At 32.8% G+C, this 21,834-nt stretch overlaps 16 non-coding genes across 16 annotated transcripts; 15 read left to right on the forward strand and 1 right to left on the reverse strand.

Annotated features, from left to right (window-relative positions):
- Positions 1 to 847: 847 nt before the first annotated feature.
- Trnam-cau (transfer RNA methionine (anticodon CAU)) lies at positions 848 to 919 on the forward strand. Its single transcript has one exon. It is a non-coding gene; the product is annotated as a tRNA-Met (tRNA).
- Positions 920 to 1,117: 198 nt separating this feature from the next.
- On the forward strand, positions 1,118 to 1,189 carry Trnam-cau (transfer RNA methionine (anticodon CAU)). The gene has a single exon. It is a non-coding gene; the product is annotated as a tRNA-Met (tRNA).
- A 983-nt stretch (positions 1,190 to 2,172) lies between these two features.
- Trnam-cau (transfer RNA methionine (anticodon CAU)) lies at positions 2,173 to 2,244 on the forward strand. Its single transcript has one exon. It is a non-coding gene; the product is annotated as a tRNA-Met (tRNA).
- A 196-nt stretch (positions 2,245 to 2,440) lies between these two features.
- Trnam-cau (transfer RNA methionine (anticodon CAU)) lies at positions 2,441 to 2,512 on the forward strand. Its single transcript has one exon. It is a non-coding gene; the product is annotated as a tRNA-Met (tRNA).
- A 992-nt stretch (positions 2,513 to 3,504) lies between these two features.
- Trnam-cau (transfer RNA methionine (anticodon CAU)) lies at positions 3,505 to 3,576 on the forward strand. Its single transcript has one exon. It is a non-coding gene; the product is annotated as a tRNA-Met (tRNA).
- A 196-nt stretch (positions 3,577 to 3,772) lies between these two features.
- Trnam-cau (transfer RNA methionine (anticodon CAU)) lies at positions 3,773 to 3,844 on the forward strand. Its single transcript has one exon. It is a non-coding gene; the product is annotated as a tRNA-Met (tRNA).
- A 986-nt stretch (positions 3,845 to 4,830) lies between these two features.
- Positions 4,831 to 4,902, forward strand: Trnam-cau (transfer RNA methionine (anticodon CAU)). The gene has a single exon. It is a non-coding gene; the product is annotated as a tRNA-Met (tRNA).
- Positions 4,903 to 5,098: 196 nt separating this feature from the next.
- On the forward strand, positions 5,099 to 5,170 carry Trnam-cau (transfer RNA methionine (anticodon CAU)). The gene has a single exon. It is a non-coding gene; the product is annotated as a tRNA-Met (tRNA).
- Positions 5,171 to 6,152: 982 nt separating this feature from the next.
- On the forward strand, positions 6,153 to 6,224 carry Trnam-cau (transfer RNA methionine (anticodon CAU)). Its single transcript has one exon. It is a non-coding gene; the product is annotated as a tRNA-Met (tRNA).
- Positions 6,225 to 6,421: 197 nt separating this feature from the next.
- On the forward strand, positions 6,422 to 6,493 carry Trnam-cau (transfer RNA methionine (anticodon CAU)). The gene has a single exon. It is a non-coding gene; the product is annotated as a tRNA-Met (tRNA).
- A 999-nt stretch (positions 6,494 to 7,492) lies between these two features.
- Positions 7,493 to 7,564, forward strand: Trnam-cau (transfer RNA methionine (anticodon CAU)). The gene has a single exon. It is a non-coding gene; the product is annotated as a tRNA-Met (tRNA).
- Positions 7,565 to 7,760: 196 nt separating this feature from the next.
- Trnam-cau (transfer RNA methionine (anticodon CAU)) lies at positions 7,761 to 7,832 on the forward strand. The gene has a single exon. It is a non-coding gene; the product is annotated as a tRNA-Met (tRNA).
- Positions 7,833 to 8,825: 993 nt separating this feature from the next.
- On the forward strand, positions 8,826 to 8,897 carry Trnam-cau (transfer RNA methionine (anticodon CAU)). Its single transcript has one exon. It is a non-coding gene; the product is annotated as a tRNA-Met (tRNA).
- A 196-nt stretch (positions 8,898 to 9,093) lies between these two features.
- Trnam-cau (transfer RNA methionine (anticodon CAU)) lies at positions 9,094 to 9,165 on the forward strand. Its single transcript has one exon. It is a non-coding gene; the product is annotated as a tRNA-Met (tRNA).
- A 986-nt stretch (positions 9,166 to 10,151) lies between these two features.
- On the forward strand, positions 10,152 to 10,223 carry Trnam-cau (transfer RNA methionine (anticodon CAU)). Its single transcript has one exon. It is a non-coding gene; the product is annotated as a tRNA-Met (tRNA).
- Positions 10,224 to 11,493: 1,270 nt separating this feature from the next.
- On the reverse strand, positions 11,494 to 11,565 carry Trnam-cau (transfer RNA methionine (anticodon CAU)). The gene has a single exon. It is a non-coding gene; the product is annotated as a tRNA-Met (tRNA).
- Positions 11,566 to 21,834: the final 10,269 nt, after the last annotated feature.

Here is a 21,834-nt window from a genome sequence, read left to right on the forward strand (position 1 = left end):
AGTTTTAAAAATTTATTCATATTTTCAAAATGATCAACTACTCGAAACAAAAAGGCAAACAGTTTTTAAAAAAATCTACAATAACATATGAGATATTGATGAACTAAATCAGAAAAAAAACTGATATTCTGATACCATACAATCAGTTGACTGCTTCTAAAGCACTTACTTTTCTATCAAATATGTTGCCTGTTAGTTGTAAGAGATAAAATGGAAATTTGTTTTTGATTTTTTTCTGCCGTCCAGGAAATATACTTTAATATATATATATAGAAATAAGAGTTTTAAAACACAGAATTCAGCACTTTCTTTCGAGGGATGATTCAGAGCAGCAATGCAATAGTCATGAAACACTTTTTCTTGTTTTAGGTTAAAAGGCAATAAAGGTAAATGGAAAACGAAAGTAAAATAAATGATAATAGATGATATAAATAAATCAAAAGTAGAATTTGCAGCGTTATTCCTGACATATTGAATCATGATTTGAACTTGTCATCCTCCACAATTAATGTGACGTAAATTCATTTGTTAATTGAAATGTGTGATGCATATTTTCAATGATAACATAATGCTATGCTCACAACTACTTGTGAAGAAAAACGAAATTATTCAGATCAGGAACGCCATGAAACGATTTTCGTTACAATCAATCTGACGAAAAGAGAAATGTTCTTATTCAAATTTACTCTGATTGTATTAATTATATGATTTTCATGCTGGTATTTAAGTAACTTCTTCGAAAAAATATAGTAACGTAAGCGATAAGTATATGACATGTTAATTTTCTGATGCAATCGATCCCTGTCCAACTTTATCCGAGTTTATGTCTAATACATTAAAATTAATTAGCAGAGTGGCGCAGTGGAAGCGTGCTGGGCCCATAACCCAGAGGTCCGAGGATCGAAACCTCGCTCTGCTATCATAAAATATTTTTCATTTTACTTTCTGCTTGAAAATGTAGATATTTAACTTTATATTTTACTTCACGTGAATACGTTGATAAACATATGGAAAATAAACCTGTTGGATTTCACGAATTTTAATTATATATTTTTTGTCATTCCGACCTGTTGACGAACTAGAGCATTCTTATACATTTATATGTATAAAAGTAATAAGCAGAGTGGCGCAGTGGAAGCGTGCTGGGCCCATAACCCAGAGGTCCGAGGATCGAAACCTCGCTCTGCTAAGTATATCTTTTTTTCTATTTCATTCTATAAGGTACATCATTCCGATGACAACATATTATGATTCACGTTAGTCAATCAGCTGATATAAAGTAATATGTTTTGTCTCCCTGGAAAAAAACCCATTGACTTATACACAATACAGTTTTAAAAATTTATTCATATTTTCAAAATGATCAACTACTCGAAACAAAAAGGCAAACAGCTTTTTTAAAAAAAATCTACAATAACATATGAGATATTGATGAACTAAATCAGAAAAAACTGATATTCTGATACCGTACAATCAGTTGACTGCTTCTAAAGCACTTACTTTTCTATCAAATATGTTGCCTGTTAGTGTAAGAGATAAAATGGAAATTTGTTTTGGATTTTTTTCTGCCGTCCCAGGAAATATACTTTGATATATATATAGAAATAAGAGTTTTAAAACACAGAATTCAGCGCTTTCTTTCGAGGGATGATTCAGAGCAGCAATGCAATAGTCATGAAACACTTTTTCTTGTTTTAGGTTAAAAGGCAATAAAGGTAAATGGAAAACGAAAGTAAAATAAATGATAATAGATGATATAAATAAATCAAAAGTAGAATTTGCAGCGTTATTCCTGACATATTGATATCATGATTTGAACTTGTCATCCTCCACAATTAATGTGACGTAAATTCATTTGTTAATTGAAATGTGTGATGCATATTTTCAATGATAACATAATGATATGCTCACAACTACTTGTAGAAAAACGAAATTATTCAGATCAGGAACGCCATGAAACGATTTTCGTTACAATCAATCTGACGAAAAGAGAAATGTTCTTATTCAAATTTACTCTGATTGTACTAATTATGATTTTCATGCTGGTATTTAAGTAACTTCTTCGGAAAAATATAGTAACGTAAGCGATAAGTATATGACATGTTAATTTTCTGATGCAATCGATCCCTGTCCAACTTTATCGGAGTTATGTCTAATAAATTGAAATTAATTAGCAGAGTGGCGCAGTGGAAGCGTGCTGGGCCCATAACCCAGAGGTCCGAGGATCGAAACCTCGCTCTGCTATCATAAATATTTTTCATTTTTCTTTCAGCTTGAAAATGTAGATATTTAACTTTATATTTTACCTCACGTGAATACGTTGATAAACATATGGAAAATAAACCTGTTGGATTTCACGAATTTTGATTATATATTTTTGTCATTCCGACCTGTTGACGAACTAGAGCATTCTTATACATTTATATGTATAAAAGTAATAAGCAGAGTGGCGCAGTGGAAGCGTGCTGGGCCCATAACCCAGAGGTCCGAGGATCGAAACCTCGCTCTGCTAAGTATATCTTTTTTTCTATTTCATTCTATAAGGTACATCATTCCGATGACAACATATTATGATTCACGTTAGTCAATCAGCTGATATAAAGTAATATGTTTTGTCTCCCTGGAAAAAAAACCATTGACTTATACACAATACAGTTTTAAAAATTTATTCATATTTTCAAAATGATCAACTACTCGAAACAAAAAGGCAAACAGCTTTTTAAAAAAAATCTACAATAACATATGAGATATTGATGAACTAAATCAGAAAAAAACTGATATTCTGATACCATACAATCAGTTGACTGCTTCTAAAGCACTTACTTTTCTATCAAATATGTTGCCTGTTAGTGTAAGAGATAAAATGGAAATTTGTTTTTGATTTTTTTCTGCCGTCCCAGGAAATATACTTTAATATATATATATATATATAGAAATAAGAGTTTTAAAACACAGAATTCAGCGCTTTCTTTCGAGGGATGATTCAGAGCAGCAATGCAATAGTCATGAAACACTTTTTCTTGTTTTAGGTTAAAAGGCAATAAAGGTAAATGGAAAACGAAAGTAAAATAAATGATAATAGATGATATAAATAAATCAAAAGTAGAATTTGCAGCGTTATTCCTGACATATTGAATCATGATTTGAACTTGTCATCCTCCACAATTAATGTGACGTAAATTCATTTGTTAATTGAAATGTGTGATGCATATTTTCAATGATAACATAATGCTATGCTCACAACTACTTGAAGAAAAACGAAATTATTCAGATCAGGAACGCCATGAAACGATTTTCGTTACAATCAATCTGACGAAAAGAGAAATGTTCTTATTCAAATTTACTCTGATTGTATTAATTATATGATTTTCATGCTGGTATTTAAGTTACTTCTTCGAAAAAATATAGTAACGTAAGCGATAAGTATATGACATGGTAATTTTCTGATGCAATCGATCCCTGTCCAACTTTATCCGAGTTATGTCTAATACATTAAAATTTATTAGCAGAGTGGCGCAGTGGAAGCGTGCTGGGCCCATAACCCAGAGGTCCGAGGATCGAAACCTCGCTCTGCTATCATAAATATTTTTCATTTTACTTTCTGCTTGAAAATGTAGATATTTAACTTTATATTTTACTTCACGTGAATACGTTGATAAACATATGGAAAATAAACCTGTTGGATTTCACGAATTTTAATTCTATATTTTTGTCATTCCGACCTGTTGACGAACTAGAGCATTCTTATACATTTATATGTATAAAAGTAATAAGCAGAGTGGCGCAGTGGAAGCGTGCTGGGCCCATAACCCAGAGGTCCGAGGATCGAAACCTCGCTCTGCTAAGTATATTTTTTTGATCTATTTCATTCTATAAGGTACATCATTCCGATGACAACATATTATGATTCACGTTAGTCAATCAGCTGATATAAAGTAATATGTTTTGTCTCCCTGGAAAAAAACCCATTGACTTATACACAATACAGTTTTAAAAATTTATTCATATTTTCAAAATGATCAACTACTCGAAACAAAAAGGCAAACAGCTTTTTAAAAAAAAAATCTACAATAACATATGAGATATTGATGAACTAAATCAGAAAAAACTGATATTCTGATACCTTACAATCAGTTGACTGCTTCTAAAGCACTTACTTTTCTATCAAATATGTTGCCTGTTAGTGTAAGAGATAAAATGGAAATTTGTTTTTGATTTTTTTCTGCCGTTCCAGGAAATATACTTTAATATATATATAGAAATAAGAGTTTTAAAACACAGAATTCAGCACTTTCTTTTGAGGGATGATTCAGAGCAGCAATGCAATAGTCATGAAACACTTTTTCTTGTTTTAGGTTAAAAGGCAATAAAGGTAAATGGAAAACGAAAGTAAAATAAATGATAATAGATGATATAAACAAATCACAAGTAGAATTTGCAGCGTTATTCCTGACATATTGAATCATGATTTGAACTTGTCATCCTCCACAATTAATGTGACGTAAATTCATTTGTTAATTGAAATGTGTGATGCATATTTTCAATGATAACATAATGATATGCTCACAACTACTTGTAGAAAAACGAAATTATTCAGATCAGGAACGCCATGATACGATTTTCGTTACAATCAATCTGACGAAAAGAGAAATGTTCTTATTCAAATTTACTCTGATTGTACTAATTATATGATTTTCATGCTGGTATTTAAGTAACTTCTTCGGAAAAATATAGTAACGTAAGCGATAAGTATATGACATGTTAATTTTCTGATGCAATCGATCCCTGTCCAACTTTATCGGAGTTATGTCTAAATAATTAAAATTAATTAGCAGAGTGGCGCAGTGGAAGCGTGCTGGGCCCATAACCCAGAGGTCCGAGGATCGAAACCTCGCTCTGCTATCAGAAATATTTTTCATTTTTCTTTCAGCTTGAAAATGTAGATATTTAACTTTATATTTTACCTCACGTGAATACGTTGATAAACATATGGAAAATAAACCTGTTGGATTTAACGAATTTTAATTATATATTTTTGTCATTCCGACCTGTTGACGAACTAGAGCATTCTTATACATTTATATCTATAAAAGTAATAAGCAGAGTGGCGCAGTGGAAGCGTGCTGGGCCCATAACCCAGAGGTCCGAGGATCGAAACCTCGCTCTGCTAAGTATATTTTTTTTATCTATTTCATTCTATAAGGTACATCATTCCGATGACAACATATTATGATTCACGTTAGTCAATTAGCTGATATAAAGTAACATGTTTTGTCTCCCTGGAAAAAACATTGACTTATACACAATACAGTTTTAAAAATTTATTCATATTTTCAAAATGATCAACTACTCGAAACAAAAAGGCAAACAGCTTTTTAAAAAAAATCTACAACATATGAGATATTGATGAACTAAATCAGAAAAAAACTGATAATCTGATACCTTACAATCAGTTGACTGCTTCTAAAGCACTTACTTTTCTATCAAATATGTTGCCTGTTAGTGTAAGAGATAAAATGGAAATTTGTTTTTGATTTTTTTCTGCCGTCACAGGAAATATACTTTAATATATATATATAGAAATAAGAGTTTTAAAACACAGAATTCAGCACTTTCTTTCGAGGGATGATTCAGAGCAGCAATGCAATAGTCATGAAACACTTTTTCTTGTTTTAGGTTAAAAGGCAATAAAGGTAAATGGAAAACGAAAGTAAAATAAATAGATAATTGATGATATAAACAAATCACAAGTAGAATTTGCAGCTTTACTCCTGACATATTAATACATGATTTGAACTTGTCATCCTTCACAATTAATGTGACGTAAATTCATTTGTTAATTGAAATGTGTGATGCATATTTTCAATGATAACATAATGCTATGCTCACAACTACTTGAAGAAAAACGAAATTATTCAGATCAGGAACGCCATGAAACGATTTTCGTTACAATCAATCTGACGAAAAGAGAAATGTTCTTATTCAAATTTACTCTGATTGTACTAATTATATGATTTTCATGCTGGTATTTAAGTAACTTCTTCGAAAAAATATAGTAACGTAAGCGATAAGTATATGACATGTTAATTTTCTGATGCAATCGATCCCTGTCCAACTTTATCGGAGTTATGTCTAATAAATTGAAATTAATTAGCAGAGTGGCGCAGTGGAAGCGTGCTGGGCCCATAACCCAGAGGTCCGAGGATCGAAACCTCGCTCTGCTATCATAAATATTTTTCATTTTTCTTTCAGCTTGAAAATGTAGATATTTAACTTTATATTTTACCTCACGTGAATACGTTGATAAACATATGGAAAATAAACCTGTTGGATTTCACGAATTTTGATTTCTATATTTTTGTCATTCCGACCTGTTGACGAACTAGAGCATTCTTATACATTTATATGTATAAAAGTAATAAGCAGAGTGGCGCAGTGGAAGCGTGCTGGGCCCATAACCCAGAGGTCCGAGGATCGAAACCTCGCTCTGCTAAGTATATTTTTTTTATCTATTTCATTCAATAAGGTACATCATTCCGATGACAACATATTATGATTCACGTTAGTCAATTAGCTGATATAAAGTAACATGTTTTGTCTCCCTGGAAAAAACATTGACTTATACACAATACAGTTTTAAAAATTTATTCATATTTTCAAAATGATCAACTACTCGAAACAAAAAGGCAAACAGCTTTTAAAAAAAATCGACAATAACATATGAGATATTGATGAACTAAATCAGAAAAAAAAACTGATATTCTGATACCTTACAATCAGTTGACTGCTTCTAAAGCACTTACTTTTCTATCAAATATGTTGCCTGTTAGTGTAAGAGATAAAATGGAAATTTGTTTTTGATTTTGTTCTGCCGTCCCAGGAAATATACTTTAATATATATATATATGTATATATATATAGAAATAAGAGTTTTAAAACACAGAATTCAGCGCTTTCTTTCGAGGGATGATTCAGAGCAGCAATGCAATAGTCATGAAACACTTTTTCTTGTTTTAGGTTAAAAGGCAATAAAGGTAAATGGAAAACGAAAGTAAAATAAATGATAATAGATGATATAAATAAATCAAAAGTAGAATTTGCAGCGTTATTCCTGACATATTGAATCATGATTTGAACTTGTCATCCTCCACAATTAATGTGACGTAAATTTATTTGTTAATTAAAATGTGTGATGCATATTTTCAATGATAACATAATGCTATGCTCACAACTACTTGAAGAAAAACGAAATTATTCAGATCAGGAACGCCATGAAACGATTTTCGTTACAATCAATCTGACGAAAAGAGAAATGTTCTTATTCAAATTTACTCTGATTATATTAATTATATGATTTTCATGCTGGTATTTAAGTAACTTCTTCGAAAAAATATAGTAACGTAAGCGATAAGTATATGACATGGTAATTTTCTGATGCAATCGATCCCTGTCCAACTTTATCGGAGTTATGTCTAATAAATTGAAATTAATTAGCAGAGTGGCGCAGTGGAAGCGTGCTGGGCCCATAACCCAGAGGTCCGAGGATCGAAACCTCGCTCTGCTATCAGAAATATTTTTCATTTTTCTTTCAGCTTGAAAATGTAGATATTTAACTTTATATTTTACCTCGTGTGAATACGTTGATAAACATATGGAAAATAAACCTGTTGGATTTCACGAATTTTAATTCTATATTTTTGTCATTCCGACCTGTTGACGAACTAGAGCATTCTTATACATTTATATGTATAAAAGTAATAAGCAGAGTGGCGCAGTGGAAGCGTGCTGGGCCCATAACCCAGAGGTCCGAGGATCGAAACCTCGCTCTGCTAAGTATATATTTTTTTTTCTATTTCATTCTATAAGGTACATCATTCCGATGACAACATATTATGATTCACGTTAGTCAATCAGCTGATATAAAGTAACATGTTTTGTCTCCCTGGAAAAAACCATTGACTTATACACAATACAGTTTTAAAAATTTATTCATATTTTCAAAATGATCAACTACTCGAAACAAAAAGGCAAACAGCTTTTTAAAAAAAATCTACAATAACATATGAGATATTGATGAACTAAATCAGAAAAAAACTGATATTCTGATACCATACAATCAGTTGACTGCTTCTAAAGCACTTACTTTTCTATCAAATATGTTGCCTGTTAGTTTAAGAGATAAAATGGAAATTTGTTTTTGATTTTGTTCTGCCGTCCCAGGAAATATACTTTAATATATATATATATATATATAGAAATAAGAGTTTTAAAACACAGAATTCAGCGCTTTCTTTCGAGGGATGATTCAGAGCAGCAATGCAATAGTCATGAAACACTTTTTCTTGTTTTAGGTTAAAAGGCAATAAAGGTAAATGGAAAACGAAAGTAAAATAAATGATAATAGATGATATAAATAAATCAAAAGTAGAATTTGCAGCGTTATTCCTGACATATTGAATCATGATTTGAACTTGTCATCCTCCACAATTAATGTGACGTAAATTCATTTGTTAATTGAAATGTGTGATGCATATTTTCAATGATAACATAATGCTATGCTCACAACTACTTGTAGAAAAACGAAATTATTCAGATCAGGAACGCCATGAAACGATTTTCGTTACAATCAATCTGACGAAAAGAGAAATGTTCTTATTCAAATTTACTCTGATTGTACTAATTATGATTTTCATGCTGGTATTTAAGTAACTTCTTCGAAAAAATATAGTAACGTAAGCGATAAGTATATGACATGGTAATTTTCTGATGCAATCGATCCCTGTCCAACTTTATCCGAGTTATGTCTAACAAATTAAAAATTAATTAGCAGAGTGGCGCAGTGGAAGCGTGCTGGGCCCATAACCCAGAGGTCCGAGGATCGAAACCTCGCTCTGCTATCAGAAATATTTTTCATTTTTCTTTCAGCTTGAAAATGTAGATATTTAACTTTATATTTTACCTCACGTGAATACGTTGATAAACATATGGAAAATAAACCTGTTGGATTTCACGAATTTTAATTATATATTTTTGTCATTCCGACCTGTTGACGAACTAGAGCATTCTTATACATTTATATGTATAAAAGTAATAAGCAGAGTGGCGCAGTGGAAGCGTGCTGGGCCCATAACCCAGAGGTCCGAGGATCGAAACCTCGCTCTGCTAAGTATATCTTTTTTTCTATTTCATTCTATAAGGTACATCATTCCGATGACAACATATTATGATTCACGTTAGTCAATTAGCTGATATAAAGTAACATGTTTTGTCTCCCTGGAAAAAACATTGACTTATACACAATACAGTTTTAAAAATTTATTCATATTTTCAAAATGATCAACTACTCGAAACAAAAAGGCAAACAGTTTTTTTTTTTAAAAAAATCTACAATAACATATGAGATATTGATGAACTAAATCAGAAAAAAACTGATATTCTGATACCATACAATCAGTTGACTGCTTCTAAAGCACTTACTTTTCTATCAAATATGTTGCCTGTTAGTTTAAGAGATAAAATGGAAATTTGTTTTTGATTTTGTCCTGCCGTTCCAGGAAATATACTTTAATATATATATAGAAATAAGAGTTTTAAAACACAGAATTCAGCACTTTCTTTTGAGGGATGATTCAGAGCAGCAATGCAATAGTCATGAAACACTTTTTCTTGTTTTAGGTTAAAAGGCAATAAAGGTAAATGGAAAACGAAAGTAAAATAAATAGATAATTGATGATATAAACAAATCAGAAGTAGAATTTGCAGCTTTACTCCTGACATATTAATACATGATTTGAACTTGTCATTCTTCACAATTAATGTGACGTAAATTCATTTGTTAATTGAAATGTGTGATGCATATTTTCAATGATAACATAATGCTATGCTCACAACTACTTGTAGAAAAACGAAATTATTCAGATCAGGAATGCCATGAAACGATTTTCGTTACAATCAATCTGACGAAAAGAGAAATGTTCTTATTCAAATTTACTCTGATTGTATTAATTATATGATTTTCATGCTGGTATTTAAGTTACTTCTTCGAAAAAATATAGTAACGTAAGCGATAAGTATATGACATGGTAATTTTCTGATGCAATCGATCCCTGTCCAACTTTATCCGAGTTATGTCTAATACATTGAAATTTATTAGCAGAGTGGCGCAGTGGAAGCGTGCTGGGCCCATAACCCAGAGGTCCGAGGATCGAAACCTCGCTCTGCTATCATAAATATTTTTCATTTTACTTTCTGCTTGAAAATGTAGATATTTAACTTTATATTTTACTTCACGTGAATACGTTGATAAACATATGGAAAATAAACCTGTTGGATTTCACGAATTTTAATTCTATATTTTTGTCATTCCGACCTGTTGATGAACTAGAGCATTCTTATACATTTATATCTATAAAAGTAATAAGCAGAGTGGCGCAGTGGAAGCGTGCTTGGTCTATAACCCAGAGGTCCGAGGATCGAAACCTCGCTCTGCTAAGCATATCTTTACTCACTTTATCATTCAATTAAGTACATCATTCCGATGACAACACAAAATTATTCAAGTTTGCTGATTAGCCAAATAGCGACCCAAAAATATATACTTTATATATATAATTAGAAATAAGATTTCTAAAACACAGAATTCAGCACTTTCTTTCGAAGGAGTCAGAGCAGCAATACAATAGTTAGTTAACGCTTTTTATTGTATCAGATAAAAGGCAAATGGAAAATAAAAGTAAAATAAATAGATAATAGATAATGAGGAAAAAAAATCAAAAGTGGAATTTGCAGCGTTATTGCTATTTCATTGCGACACCTGACACATTCAATCGCCTTATCATTTAATTTAACTGATCCTAAGACACTTATCTTTCTAACAAAATTTCTGTCAAGTTTCATCGTTGATTTTCAAAACGTACAAGAACAATACACGGATAGATATTCTATTAATGCATATTGATATGTTTTTACTGAAAGTATTGATTATTAAGTAAGATTGTTTCCATGGAAAAACGTTCAGTTATACTATATATACGTTCAGGAACAACAAAAACAGAATTTGCTTCTATTTCCTATAGGCGATAATGTTAGCGTTGCTGCCATTGTTGTTGAATGTAGTTCATAAAAACAGTAATTTAAAATTTGACCAATTGTTGATGATTTTGTGGTATAATTACATTGATACCCGGAGTGGCGCATAGGAACCTCTCCTCCACCCCCTTAACTGACATGTGTGAAAATTATTCCGACCGTTCAAATGTATAACAGAATAACAGAAAAACTGAAAGTATATTTGTTTAAAATATCTTTCAGTGGATCTAATTAAATACAATGATACGAATTAGTCTTTTGGTTAAATTCGTTACTTAATTTGTATAGAATTTATATCTTGTCGCTACCAACTGTTTGACGAGAGAACGACATTTTTGATATTGTATTTTACATGTTGATCTAATTTATATCAGTTTAAGTTGATAATAGAGAAAAAAATCAAGCTAGCAGAGCGAGGTTTCGATCCTCGGACCTCTGGGTTATGGGCCCAGCACGCTTCCACTGCGCCACTCTGCTATTGAACTACTGAGAGATAAAATATTTGTATTGACATTGAATACGGATCGATTGCATCAGGCAATACAATATGCGTAATTACTATATGCAGGATCGTATGTACGTGGTTACAGTGTTCGAGTTGCCTCCCTTCCCACATCAATATAGTAAGTAGTTTTATGTAGATGAATGTGAATGAGAAGTTGATAAGTAGTTTTATGTAGATGAATGTGAATGAGAAGTTGATAAATCGTTATATTATTATTCATGAAACTAAGGGTAATATTAGAGCATTAAATCTGCTTTGAAAATACAAATATTTTAGAAACATTGCATAGATAAAGAAAAACTATATTTATAAAAATTAGGTCTATTAAAAATCAGGTCTATTAAAAAACGCAAAAACGCCCAATAGAGTAAATGTATTGGATCCTGTATTTATAGATGTTTTGAATTAAGCTAGATAGATTGGTATATAATAGGTCGGTTATGACACTGTACTTTAGCGTTGAAGCTGACTAAAACTGATTTCTTTTACCCAGTAATCGTAAATCAGCTTTAAAATTACCCGTGACAGCTCACTAAGATATATCGAGGATTGGAAATACCATCACATTATGCTTGTTTCTTACAATACACAAAACATATTATTTAGATCATTACTATCATATCAATCGATGAATCATGACCATATTTTGATATTCAGGAATCTCTGCGATTTCATCAATCTTTTATCTGAATAACCCCAAACAAATTGTTTATATCGCTTATAATAGACTACCTTATACAGCTATTCATCTCCATTGATATTGCACAGATGTTAAGGCTATTTTTATACAAATTTCATATATATATGCAAATGAAATATACAAAAGTGATATTTATGAACTCGTCATAGTTTTCTCTTGGTGTCAAGTGGGACGAAGGAGTTTGAAATGATTTGGAAAGTTATTGTTGAATATAGAGTATGTCACGTCTGCTATTCCTCGTTCCATTTTCTATGTTTATAGATCTTTGCTCGACGTGTCCCGGGTCCGTCTGGTCCTGGCTTTTGTTATACTTGGTTTTAAATTAAGTAATTTTATTCAAAAGATAACCCAAGATCAGTCAGAATTTCTATTATGATAATAAATTTTATTAAGGATTAGGATAAACACAATTTCACAAGGTAGAAAATACTTATATATCTTATCTCTATAACATGGACACTGTTGGCGATTATTGGCGAATATTGGCGAATTTTGGCGAAATTTCCAAATTAGATAATATCTATATAGTTACCGACTCCGAGGATATGAGAGTACCGTTTTTATAAAACTATTTACTTACATTGTAAGAAAATACTATGAAACTTGAGGATTGGAGAATAAAAATGGCGATCGATTCTAAATGTTTGTTTACAAAGTGAATTTCATAGATTATTATAATTGTTCTTTATACAAGAACTCTAATAATCACCTGCTCGTCACGTCCCATCTTTGTATTACACGGGGGTATGATCTGCACAAGGTATTGAAGGCTAACTTGAGAGATTCAAGTTATCTCTTGAGAGGAGTAAATCGCTCTGCTCGAAAATACCGCGGGTCGCAACTTTTATAGTAAAATTTTCCCGCACCTAATTCTGATTGGTCAATTATAGAAATTGATGACGTAATTAAACTCGGAACTCTTTAACAGTGATATGGATAAAATCCGAGAGATCCGAATGTAAAGTAAACAATATGGCGGAGCAGATGCTCGTAGAGTTGCATAGAAATGTACGATGTGGAATATTAAGTAAAATATGATAAATTAAGCTATATTATTGGATGCGATAGTTACCTGGTACTCTCTGTGTTTAAATCATTCACTCCTCAGAACCGGTAAGTAAATTATATTAGATAAACGAAACAATAATCGCAAGTTACTTAGCCTAGCTCAATATTTACTTCAGTAAAATAACCAATGTATACCATATAATACAACTATTCTAGAGAAATAACATCCTAAATAACTTTGCAAGAACGATGTATCATATTGAAATATATTTAGAAATTCTGTTATATCTATGTAAATGATGGAAAGGCATAGCCGTTACAAGTACATAGGTACTGCCCTTTTCAGGGTTAAGTTATTGGTGTCCGTCCCATTTGTTTGCATATCTAATATTGACTGTCATATCAGTAGGTCTAGACCGGCCTATATTTCTCAAACAATCCTTGTAACTTAAGAAAACGCTTAACACAAATTTCTCTCAATGGGAAAAGCATTACAGAAATTAGGTGAAATATTTAGATAACGATTTAAAAAAAAAAAAAAAAAAAAAAAAAACTTTCGTAATAGTTTGAAATAAGTGAGAAGGGATTTCTTTTATGAAAAAAATGATCAAGAAACTGTGCCCAGCTTTTCAAGTTCATTTTGATATGCAATTAAGAAAACAAACATATTCATGTCCAGTACCTTGTAATTGTCCAAGGTGGATTGAAACTATAACTCGGAGGTAAACACCTTACATATGATCTTGCAACTGCTGATATTATGTAGTCACGACTCCATGATAGCAAGACTATCAATGAAGGATAAACTGAAGGGAGTAACTTGAAGTTAAAACAGATGGTGATTTTATCAGTGGGTCATTAAATAAAAGTTATAATGTATCGGAAAAGGGGAAGATAGAAAGATTCAAGAAAGGTTGGGGGAGTTACTGTATATTTTGGACACTGCATGGTTAGAATGGTGTAACTGTTATGTACTCGTCTAGGATATCAGTAGGTGTGTTGGCTTCAGCAGGCACAGAGATATGACGTAATGGGTTAACTATTGGATAGGGTCGATGGATTGTGCTGGGTAGATACATATTTGATATAGGATATGGTTAATGGATTTCAGTGGGTATATTTATAAGGTAAAATGGAGATGCAGGTTAAGCTGTAATATAGTGCTTGTTTAATGAATTGAGATTTATTTGGTAAAATAAGCTGATATTTTGTGGGCTATTAGGTAGAAAATAGAGTTAGTGGATCCATGCTTGTGGGTTTTAGTTGAGAAGGTGCGTTGACTTGGTAGATGTAGGTTTGGGATAAAGCTTAATGGTGAGTTAGGGTTTATGGGTAAGGGAAGGGGTATGTTTGGGTTGTTAAATAAATGGTACAATATCATGTTTGGGTTTGTTAGTCGCATTATAAATGAACTTGAGAAGAATGTAAGGCAGTCCTTTATGGATTGTGATAAGGGTATGTAGGATTTGTACGTTACTTTAGCGTGTATACATAAGTAGTGCATACGTTTTCATGTAGAATTTGAATAGTTTTTGAGATACATGACGACGGCCGAGACATGTAAACTAGAAACCTGATCCTAAAACGCAGGATAAGATCCAACTAAACCGAATTTCGAGTATTGTTCTTTGTTCATCTCACAACGCCCGCTCAACTATCCATGTGGCGAGTTCAAAGATCGCTCTTGAGGTATTCTAACTCCTTTATAGCACTTTTTACTAAAGGAAATTTAAATGAAGCTATAATGAAGTGTATTTGCATGTTAAAACTCAACTTTTAGAACTTTAAACATCCCAACAAGATAATAAATGGTTCTAAATCACTCCAAATGTAATTTAATGAAGTTAAGTACTCAATTAAAGAATAATCAGATTCCAAATTAAGTACATAAAATATACTATAAATGGTACAAGTATGTCTTGGAATAGGTATCACAAATCCCCACCTAAGATTGACTTATATCATGTATAGTCAAGGTGTCTAACATTCCACTTCAAGGTTCTGTCCAAGGACCCCGATTTTGAGGCTCATTAAGGGAAGTTTTGGGGTACCTTTATTCGGGGCTGTTTTCGATCAGGAAAATGGGATGAAGCATTGCTGATTTTGTGACGACGACGCCAGGAATGAGACAAAAGCTGCAATCGGTACTAGGGCTGAGGGCGCAAGGATTGTTACTTTTTACATGAATTCCTATGAAATTGTTTTTTTTATTTTAACAAAGAAACTTTAACACAATGCTCTCATTAGTCATATTTTCACCTCATGTTTAAATTCATGAGTAGTATTATAATTAACGACTCATTTGAAGTAATACAATTATACATAATATATCGGGCGATCCCATCCACATATAGCCTTATCTATTTATCAAACTGGCATCAAGATAAATAACGTTGTACTTATTGTAATTACGACCTGCAATTTACATCGTACTACATTTCATAAAAGGGCGTTCTCTTTGTTCTGAGATATAGGATGCGTGTGAAATGATTGAAACAGTTAATTCTACGAGACTGATGTCTATGTCCGACTCAAATGTCAAAAATGATACATTAATAAATATCAATGGTCTTAATTACTCACTTGCCCATTAAGATGATGAAGGAGACAATGCAAAGAAGATCAATGATATTTTGTTCAAAAGTAATGTTTTGATTATGTATCTATACTTACATAAATATTTCCCTGTATTGATTCAACATTTGGTTTAGGAGTGTTTGATAGGATGGACAATCCAAAGAAAAATGATCAGTTATGAACCTTTGATAGTTTTATACTCTCTTAGCCTAAAATGATTACTATATAGTCAGTTAAGAATATGGACGTAATAATACATGTAGGTACAAAATAATTATAATAATTAACCTCTTACTACCTTTTCAAACATTGGGGATAACTGCGAATCAAAATGATGACTTGCTAGCTCATTAATAGTGATGCTGGTGGGAATCTTCTATGACATTAAAGTTATAAATGAACCTCCGGGAACTTATATGTTAATTAAATCCTTTTCCTAACTACCTTTCTCATTGACATCATTAACTGTGGAGTTTTAGGTTTTTGTTTCATTTTGCTGAGCTACGATGATAAATGCAGCCAGGTGTCTACGTAGTAAAAAAGTTCCATGTATATATGTTGTGAGTGATGTTACCTGGACCGTTCAGGTAATTGTGTAGATCCGACAACTCAAGTGATAACATTATACACATGTAAGTAAACTACGTGTGTCATTTAATATTCATCAGGTAATGACTTTATGAAGTTTGACCCCTGTTTCAAGGTCACCGAGGTGACGGGGTGAGGATGACAGCTGACATGTCTTGTTGGACAGACGACGTGAAAAAGACATCAACATATCAGTTTTAATATTTATAGATTGGTTTATAAAACCACTGCCTCAATACACAGGTATAAAAAGGTGGCAGTCACTACCACAGCTACACCACAAACCGTTAATCCCAATGTAATTATAGTTTTTATGAGCTGTTATGAATCCGCTTTCTCTTTTGGGATGTGTGGTAGCATTCAGCGCAAGGGACAAGTAAACTTATGCGAATGTCCAGAAATGTTAATGTAAATGGGAGGTGGAAGGATGTGTTATCTAAAGTTAAGAACTAAAACAATGAAATATCCGGCAACTGTGACAAGAAGCACCTTTATTTAGCTATTATTTATAACAAATAATCCCAAAGTTTATCCATTTAATTTTTCGAAGTAAATCTTGTATTAATATAATTATGCTTGTAGTTTTGTTATTAGTAGTGACTCCTTAATTTCCTTGTTTGGTTTTGCATTTCTTAAGTAACAAAAAACCAGCTAGTAACACAATCATTAAGACAGGTTGTGTTAAGAAAAACCGGTTTATTTAGGGGGGGGGGACTATTGTCCCAATATCTAAATGGAGTCGACCTACTACATCCGTTTTTAAAACCCACAATAATTATCCAAGTTTCGCAGTCATTCCTAGGTAACATAATCTAATTTGACCCCTGTTATCAATCTTTGATACATATCGTGCATGCATGCATTCTTGGGCATTTGTGTCCTGGTCGGAAAAATGTTTTTTACATTATCATGGCACCTGCACTAGAAACCAGATAGTTTAGCGATTGCTTCCTCGCCGATCAAGTTCCGCTTTGTACAACATTACAATAGAATATGAGCAATGAAACGTAGCAAAGAATGTATATATGGAAGAAGACAACGCATGCTATATATATCGAGTGAACATGATAGGGAAACTGCAATAAAATGTTCTTTACGTTATGTACAGAACCAATACACCAGGCCATCACCTTTTGAGTAAAGAGTCCTCATTATCAGTTTAATTATTTAGCTCTAAAAATATTTTGATACAATTTGTTTTGTGTTTTCAAATACAGCTTTTTGTTGCGCTTAGTCAAAAAGCGTAAAACTGATCAAATTATACATGTATCAACATCTAAAATATGAATATTTACAATGAGAAAATATTTGCACTTGACCGTCACAGAAATAATAAAGTTTGCTCTAACAGGCATATGATCATGGGACTTTGGTTTTTGTCAGCGGCGATGTTTAATTTTTTTTATAGAGGTCACTCGTGCAACTAATATATTTGTCTGTTATTTCTGTGTGAAATTTATCGCCCAGAGAGACTTACAACACAGGTAAAGAGTTTTTTTTTATAGTTTACCTGGTCAACGCCACAGAGGATTGATAAGAGCGACTTTCTCGGGTCAGGACAGTGGCCATGTTTTTTTCCCCCTGCAAGCTTTCATGTGACAACAGTTGTATTTATAGTTGGTGCAAAGTTTTGTCGAGCTCCAAAGTCTAGAAACTCATAGGATAGTTTTTGTAACACTATATATCCTTAATTGTTTACTTCTGACAACAGTTACATGGGAAATAAAATCACATTTCATGTATTTACACAATCTAGACAATTTACGACGTTCTAGAAGATGGGATGTGGTGGGTGAGTGAAGAGTGAGTACCTCTCCACTTTCCGCGAAAAGTTCTGAAATATTCGTTAAGTATAACGATTTCAGTACGTGTGGCTATCCACGTGTGAAACACAGTAATAGAAACTTTTCACATTATTATTATCATTATCATCATCTAGCCTGTTAAAATGATATTTTGAGTTTGATTTTATTGCATGACATTAGCAATCGGTTTGTCTTCACTAATTTTGCCACTAGATCGCCACGAACGGAAATGGTACCTTATTGGAATTAGACCGCAGACTCAAGGTTGGCAGTTAAATGTCATTATTCTAAAAAGAATGCCACGCTAAAATGTCCATTCACTACACGTATAGAAGTTAATTCTCTTACAACATAGCTTACGATTCAGAGTATGGCAGTATATTGTATAGAAGGATTAAACTACTAACACTTTACCCTTGTTATTAAGTTGGACGCGGCGAAGGTCGGCTTTAGATGATCGTAAGACGATCATGTGGTAGACTTGGCACCAATAAACCCTTTAAGACCTTAGTATTTCTCGCCAATTATATCCGTACTATAATGGTTCGACGACTAAAACCGAAATTATAACGATATCTGATAATAAAGAGCATAAGTCCGATTATGCCCTGGAAGTCCTTGTGCCTAGTTACTCGGAACAAAACAGAGCCGAAATTAGAGCGGATTTAAGGCGAAAATATGTCCCACACGAAAATCTAGATAAAAAGACAGTTCTCTAATTGCTTTTTGAACTGAAGAGCTGATTGGCCTTGAGTCACAAAAAATGTGAAATTCCTGTAATTATGTATAATAATGTTAGCCTTCTTTTAAAATAAAATCTTTCAGTGGGTCTTTGTGGTTTCTGTCTGTCACACTACCGAGTATTTAAAGACTGTTTGTCCATATCTTACTTTATGACTTACATTGTAGGTTAAGTTGCCCTTGGTCATATGTCGTAAATATTAAGTATAATCTCATTCGAGATCCAATTATTCCCTAAATAGGTAAAATTACAGATATTTTAATGCTACAATGACCGTTGTAGTTTTATGTAGTAATAAGTATATGGTCACGGTAGTTCACAAAGATTCATAAACAATAACAATACTAGTTATAATACAAAATAACTCCAAAGTAATTCCACATATATTACCATAGTTAAACGTCACTGTTATTGTTACTATAATCACATAACATATAACAATGATATACATGATCCTTGAGATGGGAATATTCGGCAAATACATTTGTACTTGATACCATAGTAACAAGTTCTTGTCAATTTTTACATTCACTCCATAAACTCGTAACCATAGTAACACATTTCCTTATGTCAAAGACAAAAGACCACATCCCCTTAGTAACACGCCCATGGTATTAGATGTATATCATTTATGTATCACCATGGCAACATAGTTCTTGATATTGGATGACACCATGCGTGTTACTATGGCAATAGTCCGTAGTGTAGGTTTTTCTGAGTCATTCGTAAGTCACTCCAGAATATAGCATTTTAGTATATCGTATACATTTCCATGTTGATGTATTCGTTAATGTTTTTGTCAGATTTTCCCCTTGACCAGATAATCACCATGTTGTTTGGTAGTTCTATCTAGTTCCCGGTTATGTACAGCCTGCAAGCAGATCGATTAACAGTAAAATGTCCTTTGTAACATGGGACCTACTGTATCTATATTGTCCATCGAGCGTTATCGTGCCCACAGTCTGTGAACATGTATGATTGTAAGTCCATTTGATAGATTGACGTCACCTTGTCACAATTTGATTAAAATGCAGATCGTTTTTCACAACCATTATCATATCAGAGGCCACACTCTTGTGTTGACCAATCGAAATATTCGTCTTTCAGAAAGTAAAATTTGGATAAAAAAACAGTTAAGTACGAAAAGATTTCTGTTACTTCTGTAATATTGTCGCATGAAACACCATGGCTGTCCGTTACTTTTGAATGAGTTATACTGAGGACGAATCTCCAACAAGGCAATGAAGTACTGATGTTGCAAAGACATGAGAATACTTTAGTGTGTAAAGAGATTATGTTGGATCATTTGTGTAACGGCGCGACATTTATATGCACAAAGTGTGCCACATTCAAACATTAAGGTTTGCTTTCAAAAAACAGTGAAGTCCCCATGCAATCTCTGCAATGAATCTGGTGTACTTTGTGGGCAAATTTCGGTGAAAAGGTATTATTCGTGCAAGAAACTGGACATTTTTTGTTAATGCGAGTTTTATGTCCCCCTCTATATAGCGGCATCCATCACGTCCCTGTCTTATTAAATACGGATTAATGTATATATTCTTACTTAGCAGGTGAAAAATATAAACTTATCAGCAAAATGTCACGCCGCTGTCCAGAGCAGTCAGAATATAGGTCAACCGTCGAGCTCCGCCAAACCCGTGACGTCACAACTATTAAAACGATCCCCTCAAAATGCTAATATATTCGATTAAATGCAGCGTAATATATTTAAATGCCGTTTCTGAAATACACAATTAATGAAATCCAGATAAAGTGCATCTGAAGAAGCGCCATTAAGCAGGAGGCATTAATCTTAATCAGTTCATTACTTCCTTAAAAGTAAACGGTTGAGCAAGCAGTAATTATCAAAATATTTTATTCTTTACCATACATTTTAGCTTTTTACGATATCAAAAGTAACATACCGTTTTACGAGCAATGGCTGAGTTAATCATCAATGCTTTTTAGAATTATATTAGGGTTTTTTTCGTGAACATTTCTTACTACTGGTTCACTGCTTTATCTGCTTAACCAAATTCAAAACGTAATTTAAAGTCATTAATATATCGACTATGTATTAATTGAACGTCAATACTGTGTAATATTTTGTAACTTTAAAAATTGTGAATACCACTAGTGTGTGGTTTTTTTATATATATTTCTTTTAAATTTATCTATCTGATGACATGTCATATAAAAGTTTTTGTGTTATGACTTTGATAAGGAATATTTCTATTTACATGTAACACTGTACTGTTAAAACAGCACGTCTGATACAAGGTTACACCATCCCAGTCGAGGACACAATCCATCAATGATGACACTCGTCAGTCCATAGACCATGGACGTCTCCTATCAAGCCCTGGACGGTGGACGTCTCCCATTGACGGAGTCGTGAACTTTTCTTGAAGGCGCCGCGATCTTTTCTTAATGAAGGGCCTTTGTCGACTTCAGTTACTTGGACAGTTTAGTATACACTAAGGAGGTATATACATATATATGTTGGATCATGGATGTTTCTCAATGAACAAGATGTATGAGGGACCACAAACGTTTTAATAAAGCATGAACTTTTTTCCAATTATGGGCCGTGATCATTTCCTAACAAAGAGCTATGGGAGTGTCCCAATTGCGTACAATGCACGCTCTCAATATATGATCATGATCGTTTTCGATTAAAGGGTCATGGATGTTTCCCAATGAATGACCATGGACACAAAAATATCTGAAACGATTGAAAATGAAATCTACAGGGCAATTTTTTCTCTCTTCGTTTCCTTACATCATTATAGCTAATCCGTCGGGTGATTGTCCATGCGTG

The sequence above is a fragment of the Argopecten irradians genome, chromosome 1 (assembly GCF_041381155.1).
Source record: "Argopecten irradians isolate NY chromosome 1, Ai_NY, whole genome shotgun sequence".
In the NCBI taxonomy this organism is placed as follows: domain Eukaryota; kingdom Metazoa; phylum Mollusca; class Bivalvia; order Pectinida; family Pectinidae; genus Argopecten; species Argopecten irradians.